At 44.7% G+C, this 27760-nt stretch overlaps 1 long non-coding RNA gene across 1 annotated transcript in view; it reads right to left on the bottom strand.

Annotated features, from left to right (window-relative positions):
* Window positions 1–27760, bottom strand: part of LOC140205726 (uncharacterized) — a 50420-nt gene that overhangs the window by 9280 nt on the left and 13380 nt on the right. The window lies entirely within an intron of this gene.

The following is a 27760-nucleotide window of genomic DNA, read 5'->3' as shown; positions in this document are numbered from 1 at the left end:
ACATTAATAGACAGTTAGCACAGAGCACCCCGGTGGCCATTCCCCTCAATAATCAGTATACCACTTTGGATGCTGTTGTAGGGGTGACTTCCCAGGGGAATGCCATGGAGACCTGGTTACTGGCATTGAGCATGGGTCTCTAATGCAGAAGGTAAGGAAGGAGAAGAGGGGAGTGATGGTGATACAGGAACAGACAGGAGATTCTGTGGAGGTGAACCGGACACCCAAATGGTATGTTGCCTCCCAAGTGCCAGGGTCAGGGACATCTTCGGATCACGTCCACAATGTTTTGGATAGGGAGGGCGAGCAGCTAGATGTCTTGGTACAAATTGGTACCAATGACATAGGCAGGAAAAGCAAAGAGGTTCTGAGAAGAGAATTTAATGAGCTACTTTGAAAGCTGAAAAGGAGGACCACCAGGGAAGTAATTTCTGGATTGCTGCCTGTGCCATATGCCTGTCAGGGTAGAAGCAGGATGAATTGGCAGATTAATGCATGGCTAAGAAGCTGGTGCAGGGGGCAGGGCTTCAGGTTCTTGGATCATTGGGATCTCTTCTGGGGGGGGGAGGTATGACCTGTTCAAAAGTGACAGGTTGCACTTGAACCCAATGGGAACCAATATTCTCACGGGCAGCTTTGTTAGAGCTGTTGGGGAGGGTTTAAACTCATTTGGCAGCGGGGTGGTAACAAAAGTGACGGGACTCAGGAAAGGAAGGATGGTAAAGAAGTAATGATAGCGTGTAGTCAGATTGTCAGGAAGGGCAGGCAGGTGATGGGACAAAATTGCAGCCAGCAGGGTGAGTATCAGTACATTAGGGATGCAGAATCAAAAAGGGTAGCAAATAGAGTATTCAAAGCACTATATCTTGATGTACAGAGTATAAGAAATAAAGTGGATGATCTTTTTGCACTATTACAGATTGTCAGGTATGATGCTGTGGCCATCACTGAATCATGGCTGAAGGATGGTTGTAGTTGGGAGCTGAATGTCCAAGATTACATGTTGTTTCAGAGGGATAAGAAGGTAGGCAGAAGGGTTGCCATGGCTTTGTTGATAAAGAATGACATCAAATCAGTAGAGGGAGGGGAACGTCAACTCAGACCATGAGAGGCCTGCGTCAGGTACTTTCATGCCTTACAAGGCGCAGATTGGAAGTCTGTGTGGGGCGCCATTCCTCGCACAGACTGCAGCAATGTGTGATTAAGTGCCTTGCTCAAGGACACAAACACGCTGCCACAGCTGAAATCAGTAGAAAGATGTGACATAGGATTAGAAAATGTTGAAACTTTGTGGGTTGAGTTAAGAAACTGCAAGGGTAAAAGGACCCTGATGGCAGTTATATACAGGTCTCCCAACAGTAGCCAGGATGTGGACCACAGCTTACTATGGGAAATAGAAAAGGCCTGTTAAAAGGGCAATGTTATGATAGTAATAGGAGATTTCAACATGCAGGTCAAATGAGAAAATCAGGTTGGTAATAGATCTCAAGAGAGTGAGTTTATTGAATGCCCATGAGATGGCTTTTTAGAGCAGTTTGTCGTTGAACCTACTAGGAGATCAGTTATACTGGATTGGGTGTTGCATAATGAACCAGAGGTGAAAGAACCCTTAGGAGGCAGTGAATACAAAATGATTGAGCTCAACTTGAAATTTGATAGGGAGAAAGTAAAGTCTGACGTAAAGTGTTTCAATGGAGTAAAGGAAATTACAGTGGTATCAGAGAGGAGTTGGGCAAAGTAAATTGGAAGGAGCTGCTGGCAGGTTTGACTGCAGAGGAGCAATGGTGTGTGTTTCTGGGGAAAATGATGAAGGTGGATGATAGAAATATTCCAAAAACAAAGAAATATTCAATGGAAAAATAGTACAACTATGGCTGACAAGGGAAGTCAAAGCTAATGTAAAAGCAAAAGAGAAGGCATACAACAAAGCAAAAATTAGTGGTAAGACAGAGGATTGGGAAGCTTTTAAAAACCTGCAGAGAACAACTAAAAGAATCATTAGGAAGGAAAGGACTAAATATGAAATCAAGCTAGCAAACAATATCAAAGTGGATAGCAGAAGTTTTTTCAAGTATGTTAAAAATAAAAGAGAGATGAGAGAGGATATAGGACCACGAGAAAGTGAGGCAGGAGAAATAATAACGGGGGACAAGGAGATGGCAGATGAACTAAATCAGTATTTTGCATCAGTCTTCACCGTGGAAGACACTAACAGTGTGCCAGATGTTGAAGGTTGTGAGGGAAGAGAAGTGGGTGCAGTTACTATTACAGAGAGAAGGTGCTCAAAAAGCTGAAAGACCTAAGAGTACGCAAGACACCTGGACCAGATGAATTACACCCTAGGGTTCTGAAAGGGGTAGTGTTAGAGATTGGGGCAGCATTAGAAATAATCTTTCAAAAATTATTGGACTCTGACTTGGTGCCAGAGGACTGGAAAATTGCAAATGTTACTCCACTCTTTAAGAAAGGAGAAAGGCAGCAGAAAGGAAATTATAGACCAGTTAGCCTGACCTCAGTGGTTGGGAAGATGCTGGAGTCAATTGTTAAGGATGAGGTTATGGAGTACTTGGTGACACAGGACAAGATAGGACAAAGTCAGCTTGGTTTCCTTAAGGGAAAATCCTGCCTGACAAACCTGGTGGAATTATTTGAGGAAATTACATGTAGGATAGATAAAAGTGATGCAGTGGATGTTGTATATTTGGACTTTCATAAGGCCTTTGACAAGGTGTCACACATGAGGCTGCTTACCAAGTTAACAGCCCATGGCATTACAGGAAAGTAACTGGCATATGTAGAGCATTGGCTGAATGGTAGGAGGCAGCGAGTGGGAATAAAAGGATCCTTGTCTGGTTGGCTGCCAGTGACTCATGGTGTTCCGCAGGGGTCAACGCAACACTCACAATACGCTGGAGGAACTCAGCAGGTCCGGCAGCATCCGTGGAAACGATCAGTCGACATTTCGGGCCGGAACCCTTCGTCAGGACTGTAGAGGGAAGGGGCAGAGGCCCTATAAAGAAGGTGGGGGGAGGGTGGGAAGGAGAAGGCTGGTAGGTTCCAGGTGAAGAACCAGTAAGGGGAAAGATAAAGGGGTGGGAGAGGGGAAGCAGGGAGGTGATAGGCAGGAAAGGTGAAGAAGGAATAGGGGAAAACACAATGGGTAGTAGAAGGAGGCGGAACCATGAGGGAGGTGATAGGCAGCTGGGGAGGGGGCAGAGTGACATAGGGATAGAGGAAGGGAGGGGGAGGGAATTACCAGAAGTTGGAGAATTCTATGTTCACACCAAGGGGCTGGAGACTACCTAGACGGTATATGAGGTGTTGCTCCTCCAACCTGAGTTTAGCCTCATCATAGCAGTAGAGGAGGCCATGTATGGACATATCCAAATGGGAATGGGAAGCAGAGTTGAAGTGGGTGGCTACTGGGAGATCCTGTCTGTTGTGGCGGAGGGAGCGGAGGTGCTCGATGAAGCGGTCCCCCAATCTGCGTCGGGTTTCACCGATGTAGAGGAGGCCGCACCGGGAGCACCGGATGCAATAGGTGACCCCAACAGACTCAGAAGTGAAGTGTTGCCTCACCTGGAAGGACTGTTTGGGGTCTTGAATGGTGGCAAGAGAGGAGGTGTAGGGACAGGTGTAGCACTTGCGCTTACAGAGATAAGTGTCAGGTGGGAGATCCGTGGGGAGGGACGTGTGGATCAGGGAGTCGCAGAGGGACCAATCCCTGTGGAAAGCAGAGAGGGGTGGAGAGGGAAAGATGTGCTTAGTGGTGGGGTCCTGTTGAAGGTGGCGGAAGTTGCAGAGGATAATGTGCTGGATCCAGAGGCTGGTGGGGTGGTAGGTGGGGACAAGGGGAACTCTGTCCCTGTTGTGGTGGTGGGAGGATGGGGTGAGGGCCGGTGCAGGAAATGGAGAAGATGTGGGTGAGGGTATCATTGATGACGGCAGAAGGGAAACCACGATCCTTAAAGAAAGAGGACATTTGAGATGTCCTGGAACGGAAAACCTCATCCTGGGAACAGATGTGGTGGAGCCGGAGGAACTGGGAATAGGGAATGGAATTTTTGCATGTGGCAGGGTGGGAAGAGGTATAGTCGAGGTAGTTATGAGAGTCAGTGGGCTTGTAGAAGATGTCAGTGGACAGTCTGTCTCCAGAGATGGAGTCCGGGAGATCGAGAAAGGGGAGAGAAGTGTCCGAGATAGACTCGAGAAAGGGGTTGGTGTTGGAACCACTTCATTTTATGTTGTATATCAATGACTTAGATGATGGAATAGGTGGCTTTGTTGCTAAATTTGGAGATGATACGAAGATTGGTGGAGGGCAGGTAGTGTTGAGGAAACAGGATGCAGAAGGACTTAGACAGGTTAGGAGAATGGGCAAGAAAATGGCAAATGAAATACAATGTTGGAAAATGCATAGTCATGCACTTCGGTTGTAGAAATAAATGTGGAGACTATTTTCTAAACAGTGAGAAAATCCAGAAATCTGAGATGCAAAGGGACTTGGGACTCCTTGCACAGAACACCCTGAATGTTAATTTGCAGCAACACTTTCAGTACGCTGGATGAACTCAGCAGGTCGGGCAGCATGAATCAGAAATGATGAGTCGATGTTTTGGGCCGGAACCCTTCGTCAGGACTGAAGAATGAAAGATGGGGAAGGATTTGAAGAATGCTTGTAGCTTCAGTTGAAAGACCAGTAATTTGAAAGACAAAGGAGTGGGGGAGGGGAAGCATTGACATCATAGCCCTGAAAATAATGGGTAGTAGAAGAAGGAGGCGGAACCATTAGGGAGCTGGGGGAGGGGGTAGAGTGAAATAGGGATAGAGGAAGGGAGGGGGAGGGAATTACTGGAAGTTGGAGAATTCTATGTTCATACCAAGGGTCTGGAGACTACCTAGACGGTATATGAGGTGTTGCTCCTCCAACCTGAGTTTAGCCTCATCATGGCAGTAGAGGAGGCCATGTATGGTCTTCTTCCTGGTTACCTTTTCAGTCATAATTTTCACTGCACATACTTCACTTCCCTGACACTCTTGTATGTCCGGTATACTGCAAATGTCTTCCACTGTGAAGACTGATGCAAAATACGCATTCAGTTCCTCTGCCATCTCTGTATCTCTCATTACAAATTCTCCAGCAACAAATTTTATTGGTCCTATATCTACCGTCAACTCTCCTTTGCCCTTTATATACTTAAAAAAACTTTTAGTATTTTCTTTGATGTTAGTCGCCAATTTCCTTTCATAATTCATCTTTTCCTTCCTAATGACCTTCTTAGTTTCCTTCTGCAAGCTCCCCAATCCTCTATCTTCCCACTAGCTCTGGCTTCCTTGTATGTCTTCTCTTTTGTTTTTACTTTGGCTCTGACTTCACTTGTCAGCCACGGTATTGTCCTTCTTCCATTTGAAAATTTCTTTTTATTTGGAATATATCTGTCTTGCATTACGAACTTCAGATTTTAAAATACTTGGACCTTCAATGTTTTTCTTAATTTCTGATTTTTCGCCTCGATCGTCTTCAAACAATTCCTGAATATACTCAGTCCACCTGTTCATAATCTCATCGAATAAAGTGAGGAAAGGAAAGGCAGCAGGTCCTGATGAATTAGTAACAGAACAAATTATCGCCTTTGAAGATTATGGAATTGAAAAACTTACTGATTTAATCAATGACATTGATGAGACTGGAATAATGCCAGAAGAGATTAAAAAAATCAGTATTTATACTTATACTATATTGTCGCCAAACAATTGATACTAGAATGTACAATCATCACAGTGATATTTGATTCTGTGCTTCCCACTCCCTGGATTACAAATATTAAATATTAAAAATAGTAAAAATTAGTAAATATTAAAAATTTAAATTATAAATCATGAATAGAAAATAAAAAATGCAAAGTAAGGTAGTGCAAAAAACCGACAGGCAGGTCCGGACAGTTGGAGGGTGCGTCCCAGATCTGGGTCAGTATCCGTTCAGCTGTCTTATCACAATTGGAAAGAAGCTGTTCCCAAATCTGGCCGTACGAGTCTTCAAGCTCCTGAGCCTTTTCCCGGAGGGAAGAGGGATGAAAAGTGTGTTGGCTGAGTGGGTCATGTGAGTATTTATCACTCTTCCTAAGAAAGCTGAAGCAATAGAATGTGAATTACATAGGACCATAAGTTTAATGAGTCATATCACCAAGATACTTCTAAGAATTTTGAGGACAAGAGCTAAAAGTAAGATACAAGCTGAAATAGGCAAAGAACGATGTGGTTTTGTGAAAGACAAAGGTACAAGAAACACAATATTTATGTTAAGGATACTATCAGAACAAGCTATTCAAGTGCAAAAATATTTGTTTGTTTCCTCGTGTTTGTTTTATCGACTACACAAAAGCATTTGATAAAGTGAAGCACAGTAAGTTATTTGAAATATTACAGAAAACTCTAGATCTAGATTCAAAAGACCTCCACCTAATCAGAAATCTGTACTGGGAACAAACTGTCACTGTAAGAATAGATGGAGAAGTGAGTCAGTTTACGAAAATCAAGAGAGGTGTTAGACAAGTGAGTGTTTTCTCCCCTGATTTATTTAATGTGTCCAGTGAAACAATATTACAAAAAATAAGACACATCTTGGGAATTAAAGTTGGCGGTGAAAACATCAATAATTTCAGACATGCAGATGACGCTGTGTTAATTGCAAGTACGGAGGAAGAACTACAAAACTTAATTGATATAATTGTTGAAGAAAGTGCAAAAATGGGTCTATCAATTGCAACAAGACAGAATGTATGGTGATATCCAAAAAGTACAGAACTTTTGCTACCTAGGAAGCTGGGTGACATCAGATGGCAGGTGCGACATGGACACAAAAGAAGAATAGGGATGCCAAAAGACACCTTTACGAATATGAAGAGTATACTGACCAACACTAAACTAGGCATGACAACCCACCTCAGAGCACTGAAATGTTATGTTTGTCCGGTTATGTTATATGGCTCAGAATGTTGGACAATATCCAGTAACATGAGGAAACGAATTGTAGCAGCAGAAATGTGATTTTTGAGGAGGATGCAAAGAATATCATGGACGAAACGAATATCTAATGAGGATGTCATGGACAGAGCAAAGACAAAAAGAGAAATAATGTATGATATCATGAAAAGGCAACGTAACTTCATTGGACATGTGGTTAGGAAAGAGGAGTTAGAATGCACAGTAATTATGGGAAAGATTGAAGGGAAGAAAGCAAGAGGAAGACAAAGACAAATGATGATGGAGACAGCAGCCAGAGAACTGGAAATGAATACCGATGAATTGATCCACTTGACCCGAAACAGGAGTGTGTGGGCCATGGCAGTCAAAGCTCAAACTGGGCACGGCACCTGATGATGATGACCTGTCTTGCACTTCCCTCATTTTTCACAGAAACTCCAGCCATTGCTGCTCTTCTGTCCTTCCTGCTAGTGTCCCTTTCCAGTCAACTTTGGCCAGTTCCTTCTCATGCCATTGTATTTTCCTTTATTCCACTGAAATACTGACACTTTGGAATTTAGTTTCTCCTTCTGAAATATCAAAGTGAACTTGATCATATTGTGATCACTGTTCCCTAAGTGTTCCTTAACCTTAAGCTCTCGTATCACCTCTGGATCATTGCACAACACCCAATCCAACATAGCCGATCCCCTAGTGGGCTCAACAACAAGCTGTTCTAAAAACCCATTCCTTAGATATTCTACAAATTCTCTCTCTTGAGTACTGGCCCTGGTTTCCCAATCCACTTTCATGTTAAAATCCCCAATGATTATCATTAAATTGCCCTTCTGACACACCTTTTCTATCTCCTGCTGTAATTTGTAATCCACATCCTGGCTGCTGTTTGGAGGCCTGTATACAACTGCCATTAGGGTCCTTTTACCCTTGCCATTTCTTAACTCAACCCATAGAGACTCTACACCTTCCGATCCTATGTCATCTCTTTCTAATGATTTAATATTATTTCTTATACACAGGGCTATACCACCCCCTCTGCCTACTAACCTATCTTTCCGATACACCGTATATCCTTGGAAGCCATCCTTCAGCCAAGTTTCAGAGATGGCCACAACATCAAACTTGCCAATCTGTAGCTGAATTTCAAGATTGTCCATTTTATTTCTTATGCTGCGTGCATTCAAGTATAACACTTTCAGTCCAACATTTGTTTCTTTCTGTTGTAAATTATCCCACTGGCTGTGATTATGCCTCATCTCCTGCCTTTCATTCCTATCATCTCCGTTGCATGCTATCTTTGATTTATTTCTGTTTTCCCCTTCCTCAGTGCTATCACTCTGGTTCCCATCCCCCCTGCCAAATCAGTCTAACCACCTCATTTCTGGAATCAACCTGGTGAACCTCCCCTGCACCGACTGCAAAGCCAGAATACCCCTTCTCAAGTAAGGAGACCAGAACTGCACGCAGTACTCCAGGTGTGGCCTCACCAGTACCCTGTATAGTTGCAGCATAACCTCCCTGCTCATAAATTCAATCCCTCTAGCAATGAAGGCCAACATTTCATTTCTCTTTTTGACAGTCTGCTGCACCTACTAACCAACCTTTTGTGATTCGTGCACAAGCTCTCCCAAGTCCCTCTGCACAACAGCATGCTGCAATTTTTTCCATTTAAATAAAAATCTAAGTGGATGACCTCACACTTACTAATCAGAATCAGGTTTATTATCACCAGCATGTGGTGTAAAATTTGTTAATTTAGCAGCAGCAATTCAATGCAATACATAATGTAGAAGAAAAATAAATAAATAAATAAATAAATGTAGCCCCCCCCCCCCGGCCACCCTCAGGGTCGCTCGGCCCGCTGTCATCGAGGGAAACAGCCCTCGGCCCTGCCAAACTGGGTAAGTAGTTTGTGTGGATGCTGTGTGAGGTACCCCAGCCCACCCAAATAACAGATAATACACCAGATACAAATAACTGACATACAGTTTATAGATATTACTGGAACTATATAATGAATAGAGAATAAAATATAAAAGGAAAATAAAAGGCGCCACACTTATCAAAGTTCAATCTCTTCGTGCACAAACAGTTGGAGCTCAGGACCGTTCTTCTTCACCCTGCGACCCCTCGGACCACCTTGACCGGCTGCCTGGGACCAACAACGGTGGTCGACCAGACACTCCACACGAATCCACCTCCGTCTCCCCTCCTAGCTGAATGCCCTCCTCGGGGTCCGACCCCGTTAGCGGACATCACAGCACCTGGTTCATCCTCTGTCCCTCTCTCCCACCTTCTGCCCCAAAACCCCACACATACAAATCTTCCAGATACACCAAAGTCATAACAACTATCCCAATTGGTTCATTCATCCACATATCAATAGATAATACAAAACAAACTGCTAGCGGGAAGGACTTTCTCAGCATTTAACATAACAAAGAAGCATTCCCAAGTATAACATAACAAAGAAGCCATTTTAACTAGCCTACACAGTAACATAAGAGACGAAACCCCCTTACATAGATCAAATTTAAAAAATAATAATAAATAAACAGGTAAATCAAACATGCAAAAACAAAAATACTGTATATTAAAAAAGTGAATTTGTGTCCAAGGGTTCAATGTACATTTAGGAATCAGATGGCAGGGAGTGAGAAGCTGTTCCTGAATCACTGAGTGTGTGCCTTCAGGCTTCTGTATCTCCTGCCTGATGGTAACAGTGAGGAAAGGGCATGCCCTGGGTGCTGGAGGTCCTTAATAATGGACGCTGCCTTTCTGAGGCACCGCTCCCTTAAGATGTCCTGGGAACTTTGTAGGCTAGTGCCCAGGATGGAGCTGACTAGATTTACAACCTTCTGCAGCTTCTTTCGGTCCTGTGCAGTAGCCCCTCCATACCAGACAGTGATGCGGCCTGTCAGAATGCTCTCCATGGTAAAACTATAGAAGTTTTTGAGTGTATTTGTTGACATGCCAAATCCCTTCAAACCCCTAATGAAGTATAGCTGCTGTCTTGTCTTCTTTATAACTACATCGATATGTTCGGACCAGGTTAGATCCTCAGAGATATTGACACCCAGGAACTTGAAGCTGCTCACTCTCTCCACTTCTGATCCCTCTATGAGGACTGGTATGTGTTCCTTTGTCTTGCCCTTCCTGAAGTCCACAATCAGCTCTTTCGTCTTACTGACGTTGAATGCCAGGTTGTTGCTGTGGCACCACTCCACTAGTTGGCATATCTCACTCCTGTACACCCTCTCCTCACCACCTGAGATTCTTACCAACAATGATTGTATCTTCAGCAAATTTATAGATGGTATTTGCGCTATGCCTAGCCACACAGTCATGTGTATACAGAGAGTAGAGCAATGGGCTAAGCACACACAGCTGAGGTGCGCTAGTGTTGATCGTCAGCAAGGAGGATATTTTACCACTAATCCGCACAGACTGTGGTCTTCCGGTTAGGAAGTTGAGTATCCAATTGCAGAGGGAGATACAGAGGCCCAGGTTTTGCAACTTCTCAATCAGGATTGTGGGAATGATGGTATTAAACGCTGAGCTATAGTCAATGAACAGCATCCTGATATAGGTGTTTGTGTTGTCCAGGTGGCCTAAGGCCATGTGAAGAGCCACTGAGATTGTGTCTGCCTTTGATCTATTGTGGTAATAGGTAAATTGCAATGGGTCCAGGTCCTTGCTGAGGCAGGAGCTCAGTCTAGTCATGACCAACCTCTCAAAGCATTTCATCACTGTCGATGTGAGTGCTACCAGGCAATAGTCATTAAGACAGACCACATTATTCTTCTTAGGCATTGGTATAATTGTTGACTTTTTGAAGCAAGTGGGAACTTCCACCCATAGCAGTGAGAGGTTGAAAATGTCCTTGAATACTCCTGCTAGTTGGTTGGCACAGGTTTCCCCAGGCTGCTCCACGAGGTGAGGGAAGAGTTTGCTGAGCCTCTGGATAGGATCTTTACGTCCTCATTGTCCACAGGAATGGTACCGGAGGATTGGAGGGAGGTGAATGTTGTTCCCTTATTTAAAAAAGGTAGTAAGGATAGTCCGGGTAATGATAGACCAGTGAGCCTTACGTCTGTGGTGGGAAAGCTGTTGGAAAAGATTCTTAGAGATAGGATCTCTGGGCATTTAGAGAATCATGGTCTGATCAGGGACGGTTAGCATGGCTTTGTGAAGGGCAGATCGTGTCTAACAAGCCTGACAGAGTTCTTTGAGGAGGTGACCAGGCATATAGCTGAGGGTAGTGTTGTGGATGTGATCTATATGGATTTTAGTAAGGCATTTGACAAGGTTCCACATGGTAGGCTTGTTCAGAAATTCAGAAGGCATGGGATCCAGGGAAGTTTGGCCAGGTGGATTCAGAATTAGCTTGCCTGCAGAAGGCAGAGGGTGGTGGTGGAGGGAGTACATTCAGATTGGAGGATTGTGACTAGTGGTGTCCCACAAGGATCTGTTCTGGGACCTCTACTTTTCGTGATTTTTATTAACGACCTGGATGTGGGGGTAGAAGGGTGGGTTGGCAAGTTTGCAGACGACACAAAGGTTGGTGGTGTTGTAGATAGTGTAGAGGATTGTCAAAGATTGCAGAGAGACATTGATAGGATGCAGGAGTGGGCTGAGAAGTGGCAGATGGAGTTCAACCCAGAGAAGTGTGAGGTGGTACACTTTGGAAGGACAAACTCCAAGGCAGAGTACAAAGTAAATGGCAGGATACTTGGTAGTGTGGAGGAGCAGAGGGATCTCGGGGTACATGTCCACAGATCACTGAAAGTTGCCTCACAGGTGGATAAGGTAGTTAAGAAAGCTTATGGGGTGTTATCTTTCATAAGTCGAGGGATAGAGTTTAAGAGTCGCGATGTAATGATGCAGCTCTATCAAACTCTAGTTAGGCCACACTTGGAGTACTGTGTCCAGTTCTGGTCGCCTCACTATAGGAAGGATGTGGAAGCATTGGAAAGGGTACAGAGGAGATTTACCAGGATGCTGCCTGGTTTAGAAAGTATGTATTATGATCAGAGATTAAGGGAGCTAGGGCTTTACTCTTTGGAGAGAAGGAGGATGAGAGGAGACATGATAGAGGTGTACAAGATAATAAGAGGAATAGATAGAGTGGATAGCCAGCACCTCTTCCCCAGAGCATGACTGCTCAATACAAGAGGATATGGCTTTAAGGTAAGGGGTGGGAAGTTCAAGGGGGATATTAGAGGAAGGTTTTTTACTCAGAGAGTGGTTGGTGCGTGGAATGCACTGCCTGAGTCAGTAGTGGAGGTAGATACACTAGTGAAGTTTAAGAGACTACTAGACAGGTAAATGGAGGAATTTAAGGTGGGGGCTTATATGGGAGGCAGGGTTTGAGGGTCAGCACAACATTGTGGGCCAAAGGGCCTGTACTGTGCTGTACTATTCTATGTTCTATGTTCTATATTCTTACCGGATACTCCATTGGGACCTTCGGCCTTTCGAGGGCTGTCTTTAAAGACAACCTAACATCGGCTGTCATTGGCTAGCAACATTGTACTGCATCTGCCACACCCCTGCCCACTCACTTAACCTATTTATATCTCTCTGCAGACTCTCCATACCTTCTGTATGATTTGGTTTTCCACTCAACTTTGTATCATCATCAAATTTAGTTACACTACACTCAGTCTTGCCAAGTTTGCAGATGATTGATAGGAAGATTGGTGGAGGGGCAGGTAGTGTTGAGGAAAGAGGTAGGCTACAGAAGGACTTGGTCAGATTAGGAGAATGGGCTAGAAAGTGGCAAATAAAATATAATGTTGGAAATGGCATGGTCATGCACTTTGGTAGAAGAAATAAATGTGCAGACTATTTTCTAAATAGGGAGAAAATCCAAAAATATGAGATGCAAAGGGACTTGGCAGTACTTGTACAGGATACCCTAAAGGTTAACTTGCATGTAAAGCTGGTGGTGAGGAAGGCAAATGCAATGTTAGCATTCATTTCAAGAAGTTTCGAATACAAGAGCAGGGATGTGATGCTGGGGCTTTATAAGGCACTGGTGAGGCTTCACCTTGAGTATTGTGAACTGTTCTGGGCTTCTCATCTAAGAAAAGATGTGCTGGCATTGGAGAGGGTCCAGCGGAGATTCACAAGGATGATTCTGGGAATGAAAGGATATCGTATGAGGAAGGTTTGATGGCTCTGGGTCTGTACTCACTGGAATTTTGAAGGATGAGGTGGGAATCTCATTGAAACTTTTTTAATGTTGAAAGTCCTAGACAGAGTAGATGTGGAAAGGATGATTCCCATGGTGAGGAAGTCTAGGACAAGAGGACATGGCCTCAGGATAGAGGGGTGTGCATTTAAAATAGAGACGCAGAGAAAATTTCTTTAGCCAGAGGGTGGTGAATTTGTGGGATTTATTACTACAGGAAACTGTGGAGGCCAGGTCATTGGGCTTATTTAAGGCAGAGATTGATAAGTTCTTGATTGGACACAGCATCAAAGGTTACGGGAAGAAGGCCAGTGACTGGGGTTAAGGAGGGGAAAAAAAGGATCAGCCATGATTGAATGGCTGACTTGAAGGGCCAAATGCCCTAATTCTACTCCTATGTCTTTTGGTCTTATGGAATACCTGAGGAAATCTCTTGGAGTTTTCACACACAACGGTCTGTAGAGTTCCAATCCCAAACAAGCGAAAACCTGCCGATGCTGGAAATCCGAGCAACAGACACAAAATGGTGGAGGAACTCAGCAGACCGGGCAGCAGCTATGGAAAATAGTACAGTCGACGTTTTGGGCCGAGACTCTTCAGCAGGACTTGTGAAAAAAAGGTGAGGAGTAGAGGGAGAGAGGGGAGGGAGAAACACAAGGTGATAGGAGAAAACCAGGAGGGCGAGGGGTGAAGTAAAGAGCTGGGAAGTTGATTGTTGAAAGAGATACAGGGCTGGAGAAGGGGAAGACTGATTTGAGAGAACAGAAGGCCATGGAAGAAAGAAAAGGGGGGAGGAGCCCCAGAGGGAGGCAGTGGGCAGGCAAGGAGATAAGGTGAGAGAGGGAAAAGGGGGTGGGGAATGGTGAAGAAGAAGTGGGGGGTCATTACCAGAAGTTCGAGAAATTAAAGTTCATGCCACCAGGTTGGAGGTTGCCCAGACGGCATATCAGGTGTTGTTCCTCCAACCTGAGTGCGGCCTCATCACCACTGTGGAGGAGGCCATGGATCGACATGTTGGAATGGGAATGAGAAACTGAAATGGGTGGCCACTGAGAGATCCCTCTTTTTGTGGCAGACAGAGCATAGGCGCTCGGTGAAACGGTTTCCCAATCTAGGTCAGGTCTCACTGATAGACAGGAGGACACACTGTGTGCACTGGACACAGTATATGACCCGAATAGACTCACAGGTGAAGTATCACCTCACCTGAAAGGACTATTTGGGGCCCTGAATGGTAATGAGTGAGGAGGTGTAGGGGCAAGTATAGCATTTGTTCTGCTTGCAAGGGTGAGTGCCAGGAGTTGGACAAGGGAGTCATGTTGGGAGCGAAAGCAGGAAGTGGGAGGAGGGAAAGATGTGCTTGGTAGTGGGATACCATTGAAGATGGCGGAAGTTGCAGAGAATTATGTGCTGGTGGGGTGATAGGTGAGGACAAGAGGAACCCTATCTCTGGGTAGGGTGGCGGGAGGATGGGGTGAGAGCAGACATGTGTGAAATGGAAGAGATACAGTTGAGGGCAGCATTGATGGTGGAATAAGGGAAGCCCCTTTCTTTGAAGAAGGATGGCATCTCATTCGTTCTGGGATGAAAAACCTCATCCTGAGAGCAGATGTGGTGGAGATGGAGGAATTGAGAGAAGAGGATTGCGCTTTTACAAGTAACAGGGTGGGAGGAATTATAGTCCAGGTAGCTGTGAGAGTCCGTGGGTTTGTAATAGACATCAGTAGATAAGATGTCTCCAGAGATAGAGGCAGAGATTGGGAAAGGGGAGGGAGGTGTCGGAAACGGACCAGGTAAACTTGAGGGCGGGGTGGAAGTTGGAGGCAAAGTGAATGAAGTCAATGAGTTCTGCCTTTGTCATCAATGAGTTCTGCATCAGACTGTAGAGTTTACAGAGAGTGGTGCAAAAAAAAAACAAAAGTCAGTTCAGGGGATAAAACACCTTGTCAATGAGAGAGTCAGAGGAGAATGGCCAGACTGGTTCAAGCTGACTGGAAGGTGACAGCAACTCAAATAATTACTGATTTGGTTAATAATCTGCACTGTATAGTTTAAAGGGTCAGCACAACATAGTGGGCCAAAGGGCCTGTACTGCGCTACACTGTTCTATGTTCTATATTCTACACCATTGCTATTTTCCCTCAATTGGAGGGCAAGATTTGCCTTCATTATCTTGTCTATTTCAGTGTATATCTGAATGGTTCTTAATTGTTCAGGACTGACTAACTGATTCCGTCACCTCCTCTGGCAGTGAGATCCAGTTGTCAGACACATTCCATGTAAAAAAACTTTATACACAATAGTAAATCTACGTCAGGCTGCTCAGTGAGATCCAGTTGTCAGACACATTCCATGTAAAAAAACTTTATACACAATAGTAAATCTATGTCAGGCTGCTCAGTGTTCAACACAATCATACCCTCAGTTCTAATCAAAAAGCTCCAAAACCTGGGCCTGTGTAACTGGATCCTTAACTTACACACCAGATGACCACAGTCAGCGCAGATTGGTAATAACACCTCTTCCTCACTGATGATCAACACTGGCATACCTCAGGGATGCGTGTTTAGCCCACTGCTCTACTCTCTCTATACTCATGACTGTGTGGCTAGGCACAGCTAAAACGCCACCTGTAAATTTGCAGATGACACAACTACTGTTGACAGAATCTCAGATGGTAATGAGAGGGCGTACAGGAGAGAGATAGATCAGCTGGTTCAGTGGTGTCACAGCAACAATCTTGCACTCAACATCAGTACAACCAGGGAATTGATTGTGGACTTCAAGAGGAGAAATTGAAAGAACACGTCAAGGGATCAGCAGTACACAGGGTGAGCATTTTCAAGTTCCTGAGTGTCAACATCTCTGAGGATCTATCTAATTATAGGAATAATTATAAAAGATTATAGGAAGAGGTACAATATCGGGAACCTGATGATTGTAGCGTTGATGGGTTGAAGGGTGAGAAATACATTAGGAATCTGAGGGTAGCTTCTTCATGCAGAGGGTGGTCTGTAGATGGAACAAGCTTCTGGAAGAAGTGGTGGGTGGGAGTGCAGGACAACATTTAAAAGATGTGGATAAAAACATGGAGAGGAATGGATTGCAAGATTTGCATAACTTCATGTGCAGGGATACTTTGGGGATATGTGCATACTGAGGAATGTTTTAGAACATAAGACGTAGACGAAGGATTAGGCCATTTGGCCCATCAGGTCTACTCCATCGTTCCATCATGGCTAATTTATTATCCCTTTCAACACCATTCTTCTTTTTCTCCCTGTAACTTTTGATGCCCTGATTAATCAAAAACCTATCAATCTCTACTTTAAATATACTCAATGATATGGCCTCTACAGCCAGCTGTGGCAACACATTCCACAGATTCACCACTCTCTGGCTAAAGAAATTCCTCCTCATCTTCATTCCAAATGGACGTCCCTCCAGTCTGAGGCTGTGCCCTCTGGTCCAAGATTCACTCACTATACGAAATATCCTCCCTACATCCACTCTATGAAATTTCCTCCCCACATCCGCTCTATCCAAATCTTTGAATATTCAATAGGTTTCGATGAGTTCCCCCCCCCATTCTTCTAAACACCAATAAGAAGAGGCCCACAGACATCAAACAATCCTCCCATGTTAACTCTTTCATTCCCGAAATTCTCATGAATCTCCTCTGGACTTCCTCCAATGCCAGCACATCTTTTCTTCGATTAGGGACACAAAACTGTTCACAGTACTCCAAGTACGGTCAGACCAATGCCTTGTAAAGCCTCAGCCTTATATCTTTGCTTTTGTATTCTAGACCCCTCGGAACTGCATTTGCCTTTCTTACCACCAACTCAACCTGCAAGTTAACCTTTAGGGGAACCCTGCATGAGGAGTCCCAAGTCTCTTTGCACCTCTGATTTTTGAATTTTCTCCCCATTTAGAAAATAGTCTACACCTTCATTTCTTCCACAAAAGTGCATGACAATACACTTTCTGAAACTGTGTTCCATCTGCCACTTCTTTGCCCACTCACCCAATCCGTCTAAGTCCTTCTGCAGACTCCCTGTTTCCTCAACACCACTTGCCCCTCAACCTATCTTTGTATCATCAACAAAGCAATCAATTCCCATCATCCAAATCATTGACATATAATGTGAAAAGAAGTGGTCCCAACACCCGCTTCTGTGGAACACTGGCAGCCAAACAGCAGAGGCTTCATTCCCACTCTTTGCCTACTGCCAATCATCTAATGTTAGTACCTTTCCTGTAACACTATGGCTCTTATCTTGTTAAGCAGCCTCACGTGAGGCACCTTGTCAAAAGCCTTCTGAAAATCAAAGTAAACATCATCCACAGACTGTCTAACCTGCTTGTTATTTCCTCAAAGAATTCCAACAGAGTTTTTTAGGCAACATTTCTCTTTATGGAAACCATGCTGAATTTTGTCTACTTTATCCTGTGCCTCCAAGCGCACTGACACCTCATTGTTACCAGTCAACTCCAACATCTGCCCAGCCACTGAGGTCAGACTAACTGGTCTATAACTTCCTTTCTTCTGCCTCCATCCCTTCTTAAAGAGTGGAGTGACATTTGCAATTTTCCAGTCCTCCAGGACCATTCCAGAATCTAGTGATTCTTGAAAGGTCATTACTAATGCCTCCATGATCTCTTCAGCCACATCTTTCAGAACTCTAGTGTGCAGTCCATCTGGTCCAGATGATACTTTCACCTTTCATCTTCCCAAGCACCTTCTCCTTAGTAATAGCAGCAACACTCATTCCTGCCCCTTGATACTCTCGAATTTCCGGCAAACTGCTAGCATCTTCTATAGCAAAGACTGACACAAAATACTATACAGTTTGTCCACTATTTCTTTGTCCCCCATGACTACCACTCCAGTGTCATTTTCCAGCAGTCCGATATCCAGTCTTGCCTCGCTTTTACTCTTTATTTATCTGAAAAACCTTTTGGTATCCTCTTTTATATTATTGACTAGCTTTCTGTGGTTTTTAAAGGCTTCTCAATCCTCTAACCTCACCAATTTTGCTCTTATATCGTCATTAACTTTCCTTGTCAGCTGTGGTTGCAGCATCCTGCCTTTAACATAAGATCATAAGAAATAGGAGCAGGAGTCGGCCATCTGACCCATCGAGCCTGCTCCATCATTCAATAAGATCATGGCTGATCTGGCCATGGACTTATCTCCACCTACCTTCCTTTTCCCCATAACCCTTAATTCCCCTACTATGCAAAAATCTATCCAACTTTGTCTTAAGTATATTTACTGAGGTAGCCTCCACTGCTTCATTGGGCAGAGAATTCCACAGATTCACCACTCTCTGGGAAAAGCAGTTCCTCCTCATCTCTGTCCTAAATCTACTCTCCCCAGTCCTGAGACTAGAACCGTCCCCTGTCCCCTAGAAACAGCTCTCCTGCCTCTATCTTCTCTATCCCGTTCATAATTTTATGTTTCTATAAGATCTCCTCTCATTCTTCTGAATTCCAGTGAGTACAGTCCCAAGCAACTCAATCTCTCCTCATATGCTAACCACACCCCCTCATCTCTGGAATCAACCTGGTGAACCTCCTCTGCACTGCCTCCAAAGCCAGTATATCCCTCCTCAAGTAAGGAGACCAGAACTGCACACAGTACTCCATGTGTGGCCTCACCAGTACCCTGTACAGTTGCAGCATAACCCCTCTGCTCTTGAATTCAATCCCTCTAGCAATGAAAGCCAACATTTCATTTGCCTTCCTGATAGCCTGCTGCACCTGCAAGCCAACATTTGTGATTCATGCACAAGCACTCCCAAGTCCCTCTGCACAGCAGCGTGCTGCAGTTTTCTAACATTTAAATAATAATCTGCTTTCAATTTTCCTTCTAAAGTGGATGACCTCGCATTTACCAATTGTACTTCATCTGCCAGACCCTTGCCCACTCACTTAACCTATCTACATCTCTCTGCAGACTCTTCTGCACAATTTGCTTTTCCACTCAGTTTAGGATCATCATCAAACGTAGATACACTACACTCGGTCCCCTTTTCCAGATCGTTATATATCATGAACAGTTAGAGGCCCAGCATCAACCCCTGCGGCACATCGCTCACCACTGATTGTCAACCGGAGTAACACCCATATATCCCAACTCTCTGCTTTCTATTAGTTAACCAATCCTCCATCCATGCTAATAGATCAGCCCAACTCTATGCATCCTTATCTTATGGATGAGTCTTTTATGTGGCACCTTATCGAACGCCTTCTGGAAATCCAAGTAAATAACGTCCATCTGTTACCCTCTATCCACGTTTGTTATATCCACTGTGCTTGTTATATCCTCAGAGAACTCCAGTAAGTTTGTCAAGCAGGACCTGCCTTTGCTGAATCCACATTGCGTCTGCCTGATGGGTCAATTTTTTTCCAGATGCCTCGCTATTTCTTCTTTAATGATAGCTTCAAGCATTTTCCCCAACTACAGATGTTAAGCTAACTGGCCCATAGTTACCTGCCTTTTGCCTACATCCTTTTTTGAACAGTGGTGTGACAGTGATGAATACTTCTTCATCACTGGGATACGCCTATCCTGTGCCTTCTGGATTGCTTCCAAAAACACTCTGCCATCATCCTTGTTAGTATTCCCTTCTGATTAATTTTGGCCAGCTCCGTCTCGTGCCTCTGTATTTCTCTTTACTCCACTGTAACACTGATATATCTGGCTTTACCTTCTCCCTCTCAGACTGCAGGGTGAATTCTACCTCTGCCTCATTAGGGTTTATTCACCTTAATCGAATGTGGTTCATTACACAACACCCAATTCAGAATTGCCTTTCTGCAGTGAGCTCAACCACGAGCTGCTCTAAAAAGCCATCTTGTAGGCAGTCTACAAATTCCCTCTCTTGGGATCCAGCAGCAACCTGATTTTCCCAATGTAGCAGCATTTTGAAATCCCCCATGACTATTGTAACATTGCCCTTTTGACATGCCTTTTCAACCCCCCTCTGTAATTTGTAGCCCACGTTCTGGCTACCGTTCAGAGATCTGTATATAACTTCCATCAGAGTCTTTTTACCCTTGGAGTGGCTTAGCTCTATCCACAAGGATTCTACATCTTCCAATCCCATGTCACCCTGTTCTAAGGGTTTATATAGAACGTAGAACAGTACAGCACAGGATCAGGCCATTCAGCTCATAACGTTGAGCTGAGCCCACTAAACAGCAAATCAAAGCCACCCACTCACTACTAATTCCTCCATATTCCCTCACATCCATGTGCTTATCCAAACATTTCTTAAAAGCCTCTAATGTATTTGCCTCTACCATCATACCAGGCAGTGCTTTCCAGGCATCCACCACTCTGAGTGAAAAACTTACCCCTCTCATCCCCTTTGAACTACCCCTCTCTCACCTTCAATACAAGCCTTCAGGTATTAGACATCGCTACCCTGGGAAACAGATACTCTCTATCTACTCTATCTATGCCTCTCGTAATCTTATAAACCTCTATCAGATCTCCCCTCCACCTCCAGAGAAAACAACCCAAGTTTATCCAGCCTCTCATGATAGCCCATGCCCTCTAAACCAGGCAGCTTCCTGGTGAACCTCCTCTGCACCAACAGAGCCACCCCATCTACCTGCCTGTCCTTTCAATACACTTTACTTTATTGTCACCAAACAATTGATACTATAGCATACAATCATCACAGCAATATTTGATTCTGCACTTCACGCTCCCTGGAGTACAAATTGATAGTAAACAGTAAAAATTTAAATTATAAATCATAAATAGAAAATAGAAAAGGGAAAGTAAGGTATTGCAAAAAACCGAGAGGCAGGTCTGGATATTTGGAGGGTACGGCCCAGATGTGTAGCCTTGGATGTTAAGCTCCCAACTATGATCTTTCAGCTATGATTCAGTGACGCCCACCTCATACCTGCCAATCTCTACCTGTGCTACAAGATCATCTGCCTTATTCCATACACTCCGTGTATTCAGTATAAAACCTTCAGTCCAGCATTCATCACCATTTTTGACTTTGCCGCCAATGTTACACTTCAACTCATCCCACTGACAGCAATTTTTCCCAATCACCTGCCTGTCCTTCCTCACAGTCTCACTACACACTACATTTACTTGTATACCAACTGCCCCATCCTCAGCCCTATCACTCTGGTTCCCATCCCCTGTCAAATTAGTTTACACCCTCCCCAACAGCTCTAACAAACCTGCCTGCAAGGACATTGCTCCCCCTCAGGTTCAGATCTAACTCATCCTTTTTGTACTGGTCATATCTTCCCCAGAAGAGATCCCAGTGATCCAGAAATCTGAATCTATGCCCCCCTGCACCAGTTTCTCAGCCAGATCATCTCATTCTTAACCTTACCGGTGCGTGCCACAAACAGCAATCCAGTGATTACTACCCTAGAAGTCTTGCTTTTCACGTTTCTGCCATAGTCCCTATATTGTCTCTTCAGGACCCCCTCTCTTTTCCTGCCTATGTCATTGATACAAATATGTAGCACAACTTCTGGCTGTTCACCCACCCTTTTAGAATGCTGTGGACCCAGTCCAAGACATCCTTGACCCTGGCACTTGGCAGACAACATATCATCTGGGCATCTCTTTCACATCCACAGAATCTCCTGTCCACTCCCCTAACTATGGAATCTCTGTCAGTATTGTAGCTCTCTTCTCCCTTCACTTTCCTTCTGAGCCACAGAGCCAGAACATAGAACATAGAATAGTACAGCACAGTACAGGCCCTTCGGCCCACAATGTTGAGCTAACCCTCAAACCCTGCCTCCCATATAACCCCTCACCTTAAATTCCTCCATATACCTGTCTAGTAGTCTCTTAAACTTCACTAGTGTATCTGCCTCCACCACTGACTCAGGCAGTTCATTCCATGCACCAACCACTCTCTGAGTAAAAAACCTTCCTCTAGTATGCCCCTAGAACTTCCCACCCCTTATCTTAAACCCATGTCCTCTTGTATTGAGCAGTGGTGCCCTGGGGAAGAGGCGCTGGCTGTCCACTCTATCTATTCCTCTTAATATCTCTATCATGTCTCCCCTCATCCTCCTTCTCTCCAAAGAGTGAAGTCCAATCTCCCTTGATCTCTGATCATAATGCATACTCTCTAAACCAGGCAGCATCCTGGTAAATCTCCTCTGTACCCTTTCCAATGCTTCCACATCCTTCATATAGTGAGGCGACCAGAACTGGACACAGTACTCCAAGTGTGGCCTAACCAGAGTTTTATAGAGCTGCATCATTACCCCACGACTCTTAAGCTCTATCCCTCGACTTGTGAAAGCTAACACCCCAAAAGCTTTCTTAACGACCTTATCTACCTGTGAGGCAATTTCAGGGACCTATGGACATGTACCCCCAGATCTCTCTGCTCCTCCACACTCCCAAGTATCCTGCCATTTACTTTGTACTCTGCCTTGGAGTTTGTCCTTCCAAAGTGTACCACCTCACACTTCTCCGGGTTGAACTCCATCTGCCACTTCTCAGCCCACTTCTGCATCCTATCAATGTCTCCCTGCAATCTTTGACAATCCTCCACACTATCCACAACACCACCAACCTTTGTGTCGTCTGCAAACTTTCCAACCCACCCTTCTACCTCCACATCCAAGTCATTAATAAAAATCATGAAAAGTAGAGGTCCCAGAACTGATCCTTGTGGGACACCACTAGTCACAATCCTCCAATCTGAATGTACTCCCTCCACCATGACCCTCTGCTTCCTAAAGGCAAGCCAATTCTGAATCCACCTGGCCAAACTTCCCTGGATCCCATGCCTTCTGTCTTTCTGAATAAGCCTACCATGTGGAACCTTGTCAAATGCCTTACTAAAATCCATGCATATCACATCCACTGCACTACCCTCATCAATATGCCTGCTCACCTCCTCAAAGAACTCTATCAGGCTTGTTAGACACAATCTGCCCTTCACAAAGCTATGCTGACTGTCCCTGATCAGACCATGATTCTCTAAATGCCCATAGATCCTATCTCTAAGAATCTTTTCCAACAGCTTTCCCACCACAGACGTAAGGTTCACTGGTCTATAATTACCCGAACTATCCCGACTACCTTTTTTGAACAAGGGGACAGCATTTGCCCCCTCCAAGCCTCCGGTACCATTCCCGTGGACAACGAGGACCTGAAGATTCTAGCCAGAGGCTCAGCAATCTCTTCTCTCACCTCGTGGAGCAGCCTGGGGAATATTCCATCAGGCCTTGGGGAGTTATCTGTCCTAATGTATTTTAACAACTCCAACACCTCCTCTCCCTTCATATCAACATGCTCCAGAACATCAACCTCACTCATATTGTCCTCACCACCATCAAGTTCTCTCCCATTGGTGAATACCGAAGAGAAGTATTCATTGAGGACCTTGCTCACTTCCACAGCCTCCAGGCACATCTTCCCACCTTTATCTCTAATCGGTCCTACCTTCACTCCTGTCATCATTTTGTTCTTCACATAATTGAAGAATGTCTTGGTGTTTTCCTTTACCCTACTCGCCAAGGCCTTCTTATGCCCCCTTCTTGCTCTCCTCAGCCCCTTCTTAAGCTCCTTTCTTGCTACCCTATATTCCTCAATAGACCCATCTGATCCTTGCTTCCTGAACCTCACGTATGCTGCCTTCTTCCACCTGACTAGATTTTCCACCTCACTTGTCACCCATGGTTCCTTCACCCTACCATTCTTTATCTTCCTCACCGGGACAAATTTATCCCTAACATCCATCAAGAGATCCCTAAACATCAACCACATGTCCACAGTACATTTCCCTGCAAAAACATCATCCCAATTCACACCCACAAGTTCCAGCCTTATAGCTTCATAATTTGCCCTTCCCCAATTAAAAATTTTCCTGTCCTCTCTGATTCCATCCTTTTCCATGATAATGCTAAAGGCCAGGGAGCGGTGGTCACTGTCCCCCAGATGCTCACTCACTGAGAGATCTGTGACCTGACCCGGTTCGTTACCTAATACTAGATCTAGTATGGTATTCCCCCAGTCGGCTTGTCAACATATTGTGACAGGAATCTGTCCTGGACACACTTAACAAACTCTGCCCCGTCTAAACCATTGGAACTAATGAGGTGCCAATCAGTATTAGGGAAGTGAAAGTCACTGATGATAACAACCCTTTTATTTTTGCACCTTTCCAAAATCTGCCTCCCAGTCTGCGCCTCGGTATCTCTGCTGCTACCAGGGTGCCTATAGGATACCCCCAGTAGAGTAACTGCTCCCTTCCAGAGACCTTCGTTGTGGCTTCCCCTTTGTAGGTCGTTCCTCAACAACCCCCCACCCCCTAACTGCATCCAAAGCTGAATACTTATTATTGAGCAGAACGGTCTCAGGGATATTCTACACTATCTGCACATTCCCTTTCCCTCTGCTGACAGTCACCCAGGCACCTTCCTCCTGCAACCTTGGCGTGACTCCCTCCCTGTGGTTCCTGTCTATCACCCCCTCATTCTCCCATATGAGCCAAAGGTCATCCAGTTACACCTCCAATTTCTTAACACAGTTTCTGAGGTGCTGCAACTCGGTGTACTTCATGATGCAGTTATCAGGGACAGCGGAGGTCTCCCAACGTTCCCACATCTCACACAAGAAATATATCACTAACCCATTCTCAGCTATGTACTAACAGAAAAAAAACTTACTTAGAGCCCACACTTGCGCTTGTCCAAGCCTGTTGACCCAAAGCTGGACCACTCTAACACTGGCTCTCTCCAACAAAGCCGCTCCATTTGAGGGATATGGGCCACATTTGGCCAATTGGGACCAGCTTAGATAGGAACCTTTTATATCGTGGACATGTTGGGCTGAAAGGCCTGTTTTCCAGCTCTGAGAGTCTATGATTGTGAAATGCTTGCGACTTGCTGAGGTTGAGAAAGGTGCTATAGAGTTACCAGTCAGGTTGCCCGACATTGTATGATGGTGGTGGCTGACTGCCCTCTAGTGGCTGTGTGGAAATAAGTTATAGACGGGTTTATTCAGGGGTTGCAGAACAAGTGGCAGCCGACTGTCTTGGGTCCGTTTGTGGTTTTTCTGTAGTCTGTCTGTGGTCTGTCTGTGGTTTGTCCGTGGACTGTCTGTGGATTGCCTGCAATTGGCCTGGGGTCTGTCTGTGACCTGCCTATGGCCTGTCTACGGGCTCCTTTGGATTTTCAGTGAACTATCTGCAGAATGTCTTCAGAATGTCTGGACTGGACTGTTCGTGATCAGTCTGCAGGAAGTCTGTAGACTGTGGATTAAATATTAGCTTCATTTCTCAAACGTTCATTGAGAAGGCAGTAATAAGAACTAGTGGTGGGAATTCATCGGAAGTTGAGATCCAAAAAGGGGTTCGCTAGGGCTGCATTATCTCCCCTTTATTATTTACCATTTACTCAGAGGTAATCTTCAGGGTGTTGAACGATGAAGCTGGTGCCCAAATTGGTGGAGTGACAGTGAACAACTCGAGGTATGCAGATGATTCACTGTTGTTAGCCGAGATTGAGGACGAGTTACTCAGAATAGTAGATAAGTAAATGCTGAAGGAGAGCGATTTGGAATGAAAATAAATGCTGTAAAGATGAAGATGATGGTAGTATCACGGAAGAAAGAAGTCCCCAAAATCAGAATCAAAATTAATAGCGTAGGCATAGAGCAAGTCAAGAAGTTTGTGTATTTGGGACAGATGGTGACAGAAGATGGGAAATGTGATACAGAAATTAGACAAAGAATTGAGATTGCAAGATCAACGTTCTGGAGCCTGAGTGACGTGCTGTGTAGCAAGAGGTTGGACTTTGGGCTGCGTTGTAGAACTTGGAAATGCTACGTCTGGAGCAGTTTGTTGTATGGAGTCGAATCGTGGACCTTATGCAAGGAAACGCAACGACGACCGGAGGCATTTGAAATGTGGTGTTTAAGGAGAATGCAGAAAATTAGATGGGTGATGAAGGTCAGTAATATGGAAATGTTGAAGAGAGTGAGGAGAGAAAAGGAGTTGCTGAAGAATGTGCAGAAAAGGAAGCTGGAATATGCCGGGCACTTGTTAAGAGGTGGTGGACTGCAGAAATTGTTATTGGAAGGGATGATAGGAGGAAAGAGGGAAAGAGGAAGGCAGCGAACCACTTGATACGATAATGTGAGGCAATGGACTGGGTTGAGTTATGCTGAGGCCAGAAAAAGAGCGCAAGATCGAAGAAGATGGAGGTGCATAGCCGCCACCCCTGGATTCGGGACGGCACCCACTGGCTGACTGACTAACATCGAAACATACAGTGAAATGCGTTGTGTCAACAACCAACACAGTCCGAGGAAACACACACGCAGAGTTTGTTGTCTTTTGCACGTTGATTGCTTGTTCTTCCTGTGGGGTGCAATATTTCATTGATTCTATTGTGTTTCCTGTATTTACTGTGAATGCCCACAAGAAAATGAATCTCAGGGTTGTATATGGTGACATACATGTACTTTGATAATAAATTTACTTTGTACTTTGAACTTTGAAGATGCGCTGGGGTCAGCCTTCAAGTGCTTTTTCCTGGCGCCAAAATAGCATGCCACAACTTACTAACCGTAACCCATATGTCTTTGGGATTTCGGAGGAAACCAGGGCACCCAGTGGAAATCCAAATGGTTACAGGGAGAATGTACAAACTCCTTACACACAGTGCCAGGAATTGAACCTGGGTCACTGGTGCTGTGAAGTGTTACACTAGCCACCACACTAAGTGCTGCCCTTGTCTTTTGATGATCGGTGGACTGTCTGCGGGCTGTCTGCCATCTGTTTGCAGATTGCCTGTGCTCAGGCTGCTGAACACACATCGGTAAGGTTTAGAGGCTGGTTACCAGTGATCGGATAACTGACCTTCCTGGAAGGTTGAGATAGAGAGGACATGGAGAGGATGTTTCCCATAGCATAGGAGTCTAGGACCAGAGGTCACAGCCTTAGAATAGAAGGACGTCACTTTAGGGCAGACATGAGAAGGAATTCTTCTAGCCAAAGGGTAGATAATCAGAATTCATTATGACAGAGAGCAGAGGTTGATAGGTTTCTGATTAGTCAGTGTGTCAAAGGTTACGGGGACAATGGGGTTGAGAGGGATAATAAATCAGCCATGATAGAATAGTGGAGCAAACTTGATGGGCCGAATGGCTTAATTCTGCTTCTGTGTCTTATGGCCTTTCTAGGCAGATTGTCGCAACAGTTTGCCATTTGATGAGTGTATAGGAAGTGAGTTCTAACTATAAATTGCCTTCATGCCTGGGAACAGCATGAATCGGTAGTGAAATATGTCCAGTATCTTTCACAGCCTTCAAGTTCCTCTTAGCCCAGGCAGTAGTTTTGGACTTGGAGGCACTGTGGTTGTGTGGGAGGTACAGCACTGCAGGTGCAGAGAGCTCTGCACACAGTTCTCCATGAGTGTATCAGTGACCAATTAATACTCTTCACAACACGTGTGTCAGTGACCAATTAATACTCTTCACAACACGTGTGTCAGTGACCAATTAATACTCTTCACAACATGTGTATCAGTGACCAATTAATACTCTTCACAACACGTGTGTCA

The sequence above is a fragment of the Mobula birostris genome, chromosome 12, assembly GCF_030028105.1.
Source record: "Mobula birostris isolate sMobBir1 chromosome 12, sMobBir1.hap1, whole genome shotgun sequence".
Lineage (NCBI taxonomy): Eukaryota > Metazoa > Chordata > Chondrichthyes > Myliobatiformes > Myliobatidae > Mobula > Mobula birostris.
The sequence above is the reverse complement of the archived record's forward strand: the minus strand, read 5'-3'. Positions and strand labels throughout refer to the sequence as shown.